The sequence below is a fragment of the Anopheles coluzzii genome, chromosome X (assembly GCF_943734685.1).
Source record: "Anopheles coluzzii chromosome X, AcolN3, whole genome shotgun sequence".
Classification (NCBI taxonomy): Eukaryota; Metazoa; Arthropoda; class Insecta; order Diptera; family Culicidae; genus Anopheles; species Anopheles coluzzii.
In genome coordinates this window covers 6,526,534-6,535,348 of record NC_064669.1, presented here as the reverse complement: position 1 = coordinate 6,535,348, position 8,815 = coordinate 6,526,534, and positions in this window count along the sequence as shown.

The following is an 8,815-nucleotide window of genomic DNA, read 5'->3' as shown; positions in this document are numbered from 1 at the left end:
CACTTTCTTGCTTCCACCATTACCACCCATCGCACGAGTGCAGCTGGCAAACACACACACACACACACACACACACACACACTAACGTGTGATTTATGTCCTCCGTAGGAAAACCATTTATTACCGCAAAACGCCCAATGGTGAACGATGAACGATAGGACATCATTGAAAAGTGCTTTACAACAAAACGGCACTTCGCCGTTATCCTCTTGCCCCTAGGAGCGGCACGAAGGCGCCCGCACCCCGTTTTGGGAAGGGGGGGGGAGCGGAAAAGAAAAAGGTAGTTTACTACGTGCCGTGCCAGTAGTCGCCGCTGCAGTGGATCCACAAGCACTGGCGAAGCCGTTGAGCACAATAATGGTTGTGGAAGGAGGTGAAAGGAGAGAAGAGGGAGGGGCGAAGAAAATGGTAACGCCTTCTCCGAAACTTTCCTCCAAGCGAGGAAGAAATCCATCTCAAAACTCTTGTTCACATTTTTTTTATGTTTTTTTTTTTTTGTTGCTTCAACAGCCTTTCCCCTGTCGCATATGGCCAGATGGCTTACGACTTTAAGGTAATATGGGAGCAAGCAGTGTGTGCCGCAAAGCAGGAAGCAAAGCCTGGTGTGAAACACGATTCAGAAGCGTAAGCTGCACACTGTACATTGGTCTGCTTCGTACCGTCCCATCCCATCAGACGGAGCGAAGGGTACATGGCAGCCGTGGTGGCGACGAGCGTTGGCCCAGAGGACGGCGCACCAGTAATTCGATTTTTATTGCCAAACCGGAGGGAAAGTAATTAGTCTCACTTGTCGACTGCGCCCGTCGCCAGCCGTATCTGACGGCCAGGCGGATAAAGGTCAGTGGTTGGTTGGCGCGGGGTAACGAAGGCAGCGGCATGACGGTTGATCCCTTGAAGATGCAAGAACGGTATTTGCAAAGCATTACATCATTTATTACACCCGCTCAAACGCTTAAATGAACAATCATGGTAAGCGGATTGCATACAGTAGGGCGTTTAAAAAAAAACTACGTTAGCAGTGTTACTTTCGGCGATTGCGCCTAAATGTCTGCAAAATGTTGCCGAAAAATGCTCAAATTGTCAATACGGCTCTCAAAAAGAGAAAAGCTTTTTCAATTTTTCATCAGTGTTTAATTTACTATTATTTATATTCAATGCGTTTTTTTTTGCATTTTTCAACTACACACATTCATCATACGTTAGGAAACTGTTTAAAATTGCAGTAATATCTTTCGCGCCATTGCTCTCGCTGCTCTCGAAGGGTTAAGAAACATGCCACCTGCGTTTGCCGCGAATGTCATCGAGCAATATATCAACCATCTTTCCCTTCTCCATTCCCCTATGCCCGTCCCCTTTACTGATACTTCTGTACAATGCTAGCGCACTCCCGGGAGCTTAACCCTGCCCCCTCGCTAACCGGTTCGTCTTCCGACACGTCTTGCGAAGACGTCGTCGATCGTTCGCGAACCGATTACCGAAAATCGTTCCCCTGCGCGGAAAAAAAAACCTGGAAGCAAGTGATGTAAATCGTAACGCCAGGATTGGGCAGGGGCCTGCTACGCCAATGCAGTTTGTACCCGGTGTACGTGCCTGTACCGTTGCAAGCTGAGCCCCCCCGGGCTACGGGCCACAGTGGGGCTTTGCTCTGAGCCCTGCGTTTGCATGTGTGTGTCGTGACGATGCGCAGTATACCGCAGTGTTGGCACCGTTAACACACAGCTCTCGCTTTTATGGCACATACTTTCGTCGGCTGGAAGCAGTTGCGTTTGCAGGCGAACTGATTCGGAAGCTGTTTGCGGTACTACACTTAATCATAGCAATAAAAAAAACTAATAATAATAAAAAAAAACAAAACTATGTAGTTGCGTTGAAGTAAGAGCGCCCAAGTTGTTGAAATGGTAAGCGCCTAAAGGTATGCAAGCGAATTGGCATCATTCATAAATAAGCTCGTGGCTTAACTCATTCCTTCAGTAGCAAATGCTTTGCAGTGCATACCTTTAGGCGCCACCAGCCAATCGTAATGCTAGCCGATGCCATAAATTTCCCTCACTACAATTTGTCAACAAGCTGTAAACAATATTGCCGCCTAAAGCTGCCGCTCTAAATCAAAAATGTACTTCAGCGTGGCACACTAACTCGCGGATGATAAAAACGTAACATCTCAATCGCGAAGCTGGCACGGCTTCACTAGCAAACTCATATTAACTGCTCATCAAAAGTTGCCATAAAAATTACGTTCCTCTTGCTGACGGTGCTCGCCCCCTTCCAAGCTGAATTCAGTGAATTGAGTCAGAGGCGGCGCACGCACGCATGCACAGAGCAACTCATCATCATTTCCCAGCGCCCGCACGCCCGAAACGTTGCGGAACGTTGGGCCATAAACGATCGTATGCTGGGAGGGGGGTAAATTACATCCACATCCTTGTCGCATTATTTATGGGCACACAAGTGTTCGCTTCACCGCGACGTGACGTCTTCTCCGCACACACACACACACACACACACTCAACATTTTCGGCGGCTTTGGCCTTCTCTGGGCGGATGCAAATGAAGCTGCCGCCACTAGCGGGCCTGCGACTTCCTTGTGCCAGCTTGTGCCGCGCATCAACCGGTACAAACCGGCTGCTCGAGATTATGAATCACAGTAGCGCTTTAGTTTCTTGCTTTTGCGCTTTTGCTATTGCTGCTATTCTACTTGAGCTCTTTATCGTTTTCTTTTTTGTCGTACGACTTTTCTAAAGGATGACAATTATTCAAACGAAGGTAGCAGAAGAAAAATGCAACACCGGTGCTTTCTCTGTACCGATGCTCTCTCTCTCTCTCTCTCTCTCTCTCTCTCTCTCTCTCTCTCTCTCTCTCTCTCCCTCTCTCTCTTTGTGTCTTTAAAAATAAAGTTTTCCTCCAAACTCGAGCGTGGAGACAAATTCATATTCCCAGCCAGCTTACTGACCACCCACTGCCGCCACAGCTTCGCATGTTGATCCGTCCCATACTCTGCTCGGGAATAAAAAAAAAAAAACCTCACCCCCCTCCCACCGGTAGAGCTGAAACGTGCGCTGCAAGAAAAACTGCAAGCTGCACAAATTGAAGAGTAATAGTTTTCAATTTACGTAGGGAAAAGTTAAATGGAAAGAAATTTTATCTCTCTTACTTTCGTGCCTGTCCTGCAACCGGTGTGCCTCTGTACCAGGAGCAGGCACGAGGCGCAATTTGATATTTGCATGCAGCTTGCTAGTGGACAGTGTGCACAGCAAGCGAGCGAAAGGCCGGGCACGATTCGGGGGTTCACTTTTCGAGGCTAGAAACTCCGGCACTCCGGAGACGCCCGGGCGCTTGCAAGGTGTGCGGAGCTGTTTTGTGCGGAGACTGATGGGTTTCGCTCTTGCCTTTGCTCATCATTTTGCGGTTGATGCGGATGTTGATAAACGGTGTTGTGATAATGGTGAAGAAAATAATCATTAAAAGTTTAAAAAAAGTGTTTTATTTTAATAAAATAAGCGTGTCACTACAATAATAATATGCAAGTCTATAAAACAGGTAAATTCGTTGAAATAAAAAAAGAAATAATGAAATTGATAAGCACTTCAGTAAAAAGTGCTTTTAATGAAAAGTAAAAACAATATATTTTACAAAATAAATTAAAAAAAATTGGAATATAAATAATATGAATATATAATAAGATGTTAATTAAACAAAAAAAAGAAAAAAAAAGAAAATCAAGTTTAAATGGCAATGAAACAAGACCAAATGAAAACAGAACAGAACAAAACCACAGTAGTGTGAAAAAGATCGCGTAGAAACACTCTCGCTCTCTTAAACGAGGTTAAACAGAGCCTTTGGCAAAGGCTGAAAGACTGCACCAAAGCGAGCAAAACGAAACCAAAACCAAAATGGACAAGATCAATAACAACAAATCAAAGCAAACCAGTTTTTCCCCAGTTTCGGCTCGCATAAATATAGAAACAAAAGGCCGAAAACTGGAAACATAATTTGCCAGTCACCTCACTGCACCCTCTCCCCCACGCTTATTGCCACCGACACCGAGCTTAACTTCTCTTCATTGGTTTTGCACGATTCGTGTGGTTTGTTTGGTTTTTTATTTCTCTTTTTTTTACTAGTTTTTTCGCTTCGGCTTTATTTGCTTCTTTCGGTGAAGTATCTTCACAGAAAGAAGGGCGCAAAAGACACACACACACACACACACACACACACACACACACACACACACACACACACACACACACACACACACAAAGGCAAGGGAAAAAGTTGATGGAGCAGCTACTTCCGCGTTGCTCGATTTTTTTCCCGAATTTGTTAAAGTATAAAATGGAATAGATCGGAAGAAGTTTACCTCAAGCTGGTTATATGCAGATTTTCTGTTGCTACTCTGTCCACCACGTTTCCTTTTGTATGTGTGTGTGTGTATGGCGGCTTTTTGTTCCGCAGGCGCTGCTCGCCTTAGCCCAATTTTGCTTTATTGTTCGAGCGCGGCAGCTAAAAGCAATGTACAATAATGATAAAACCAAATACAGCGAAACGGGGGGGGGGGGGGGGGGGGGGGGGGGGAAGCCAAAAAATATGGCAACCGGCAGCAAATGCACTTACCATAAACATTTTGTAGTTGTTTTTATCTACTGCCCTTCGTCCCCTTTCGCCCAGCCCAGCTTTCCGTTTGCAACCGGAAATAAACAACCCCCGAAAGAAAAAAAAACACTCCCCCAGATTATGTTCCGCTTTGTTTCAATAAAGTCATTGAGATAAACTTTAATTCCTTATTAATAGCGCATAGACTCTTCCGCCCCCCCCCCCCCCTCCCAGCCGGGGCGGATGAGGGACGGATGTAGGGAAGCGTTCGAAAGGGGAATTTTTGTTAACTCCGCTCTGCAGCTCGTCCTTCGCCGATGCTCTTGATTATTGCTCATTAACGTTTGCTTGTGCTGTTTTTCTTTGCTTACGAAAAGGAGGTGGGTTGTAATTTTTGGTTTTTTTTTTTTTGAAGAAAAAGACAAACAATAACAAGCAAATGCAGCCGCCTTTACGATCCATGCTTTACGATGCATTACGAAACGCGTTGGAAATTATTATACTTTGCCCGAACATTTTTTATAGTGACGCTCATAAACGCCGTTCGGAAGGCTCGTAGGAGGTAAGAAATGACACAAACATTAAGCTGCAACACGCCATAATCTTTCCACGGGGGCAGGGGAAGGGGGCTTGGATGGAAGGATTGCTGGGTGTGGATCGATTTACGCCCCCAACCGGCCGCTAATCGAACGAAGGCGGATGAGGTTCGTTGCCTGTGCGAGCGAATGCCTTTTTCTTTTAGGTTTTCTCCCAAACACACACACATATACGAGCCCTCTAAGCATCGTGTAATTTATTTCCCCCACAACTGCCAACACGCCCACCCACCGGGTCGCGGGAGTGTGAAAAATGGCAGCTCATAAGTAAGTGAAAATTGATAATAAAAAGCGAAATTATTTTATATCTGTTTCGCTGCAATTCGATCCATTTGTTATTTTTATGCTCCGGCCACGATTGGCGGGGGGCGGGGGGGGTCGGAGAATGTGGTAGGCTGAAAGGAAATTCCACGCCCCCCCCCCCCCTCCTTTTGCCGGCTCTAATCATTTCTCAGATTTACGCCCCCCCCCCACCCGTTCCACCGAGGGAGAGGGTGGGACTCCCTTCGAGGCACGGCACTTTTTGAAGTATAGGCGCAACGGCTGCCTTCCGGCCGCCTGAGCGTGTTCTTTCGCACACACACACACACACACACACCCATAGACACACATTGCATGGTGTGGCGAGCGTTGTAAAGGATTTTCGCTCGGCTCCTTTTGAAATGAGAGCTCGCGCCACGTTCCAACATCAGCGACGAGCCCATTTCCCATCAAAGAGGATCATTTCGGGCGTATTTATTTCTTCCCATTTATGTGCGCGCTCCTCTGTGTGTGTATGTGTGTGTGTGTGGCTTACTGGATGTTTATTGTTTTCTCTCACACAAACACACACACACACACACACATACACAAACACACCCCACGACTGCACGCGCAAGCTGCTGATAATTTTACGCTCGTTTTACGCCAAAAGGTGCATTAAGCCCTTGTACGGCTTCCAAGCCATCCTTTCTTGATGATGCTTCATATACAGGGTGGAAAGCAGATGGGGGAAGGAGGCAGTAGAAGCAAAGGAGGGTGGCTTACCTGGATGAATGGTAACCATGTGCACCGCCGGGTGAGTGAAGTGGATTTGGAATATTTATCGCCCGAAATTACTTCACCCACTGCTCCCGCTGCTGCGAATCCGGCTCGAAGGACCAAACTCGACAGTGACGTATTGGAATCGATGAAATCAATCCCCCGCGCGGATGATAATTACGCAGTGCAAGTGGTTATGAGTTCATTCTTGTATAATTAATACGAAGCAAGCAAACGAAAAAGAAGGAACGAAAAAAAACCAACCAACGCCATCAATCGCTGATATCGAGCCCCTCCCTGTGTGTCGCCATATTGGATTGAGATGGGAGATCGATCACTGTCCCATTTCGCGCTCACTGCGGGGCAAACGCCCATAACCGCTGCTTACTGTCTGTGTGGGTTACGTTTCACGTGCTTTCGCGCTACTTTCCCATCCATTCAATGCGAAGTGATGATTGAAATCCGGAACCGGAAGTGGAGGCAAAGAGGGAAGCAAAAGGAAAGCCCGACTGCTGGCCCGGGCCCATTGACACCGGACTAGGAGCGGCTTGGCGTGGCTGAGAACCGTTACCGTTAAGTGGATCGGGCCGCGCGGGCGAAAGGCGCACACTTGCTCGGACAGCAAGATGAAACTCACTACTCACTTCTCTTCCTCATTCTCCTCCAAGGAGCCTCTTTGCCTTTGCCTCTACCGATATTCTATAATCACTTTAATTACGGCGCAAATCTCTTTCCCTCGCGTATCGAAGCTCATCATTGTTGCGAAAAAAAAGTCAATAAAAAAAACACCCGAGCCCGAGCAAGCGGACGCTTCGGGCAGACGGAAAAAGCCTCCTCACTCCCGCATACACACACACACACACTTCTAGTGGTTACCCGCGAGACAAGAAAGTGGTTTCTAGACTGTTGTTTTTTTTTCCCCCATTGCTGTGTGAGCTTTATTTTACTTTCTTTTTATTTCTACCACGACTGCCGGTTTCCCATTCTCTCGGTCTCTAGCGCACTCTCTCGCGGCTCTTTCTTTTAATGCGCTTCCGGTTCCACCTTTTTTGTCCGGCTCCGTCAAGTGCCCCTGAAAACCTTCTGTTTCTGCTCGAACGCCTATCGACATCATTACTGCTGCCCGTATCGTTTCCATAGAACGAGACGAGCGAAGCAAAAAACCACTTCTCGCTGATCGAATGCAGGGTTTGTGGAGCTATTTTTTGGGGTTGTTAGCTATCTAGCCTCGACATTGCTCGAGTCATTTTTTTACGCATTTTGTTTACAAAATAAAGCTTTTGTGTGATGACACTTTTTGTGCCTTACATTACATGATGTTGAATAATTCCTCCTATCAGCTGTTTTGAAGCATCGAATGTGTTTCGAGCAGTGCGTAGCAATTTGGAACTAATTATTCTTTCAACATAAATCTGTATGATGATAAGAAAAAGAATGTTGTTCAGAGTAGAGTTGAAATTATAGGCAAAAAACTCACTTTTGCTTCATGCATGTTTGGTTCCAAATCAACTACTTGCGTTCTATATGCCGGCGGAATGGAAGGTTGATGAAAATCAGCGCCAGGCTGAATGTGTTAATATTGTTTTACGAATATCGATCCAGTTGGCCATACCACTGTATAATGCACTTTACTTAACCAAACACTCTAAACTTGTACAATAGCATGAGGAAGCCCAATTTTTTTTGTAACTTGAAAAAACCCAGCAAACTAGAAAAATACAGTCGTTGCCGCTCAATGTTGACTCTAACTCACCTAATTTTGTCTTTCAGGCACCAATATTTGTTTTTGTCTGTTATGCATCAATTTGTTGACTGTAAGGCATCAAGATTGGACTGTCAATTGATTTTTCTATAAAATTTAAGCTTATGCCCATAACTGTAGGCTCCAGGAGAATGCAATTGAAGTTAAGTGATTAAAAATTGAATTGATAGAAATTTAAATACAACAATTGTTGGGCCAAGCTAAGAAGCTGAAATAGATTTTTTTAATGCTTCTTCACGGGGTCTTCATTCTTGAGAATTGACATGATCCAATTATTTCTTTCTTATTTCTTATTTTTAATTAAGTTTTCTGCTATAAAATCCACTCAAATACGTGGTCAGTTTATAATGATTCCTGCAAGAGTTAAATATTGTTGACTTACTTTTAAAAATAGATGCGTTAGAGCCAGAAATGAATGCCTTCCCAATTGACATTTTCGAGCACGAAAAATCGGAAATTCGAGCACATTCCCTTAAACTGGAGCTTTAAACTTCCCTTAAACGGCACCAGTTTAGGGGAATTTAGAAAAAGACTTTAAAATCAACTGTGATGCGGCTTATTCGTTGCTTTCTGCTAGATTCACTCGGAAATGATGTTTCCTACCGTTACTGTCATATAATATAGTCATTTATACTTAAATAATACCATTTTTTCTAAAAATAACGTCACAAAAAAAATGCTTTCGTTTTTCATCAAAAAAACAAAGCTATGCATGTGAAATGAGCTCGACGGCATCGTCCATCGGTTGAAGAAAGTTTAATTTACGAACACACCAAATCTTGGCGCTTACAGCAGACTTGATCACACACAAATCCACAATTTCAGGCGTATCGAGTACTAATCGAGCAGA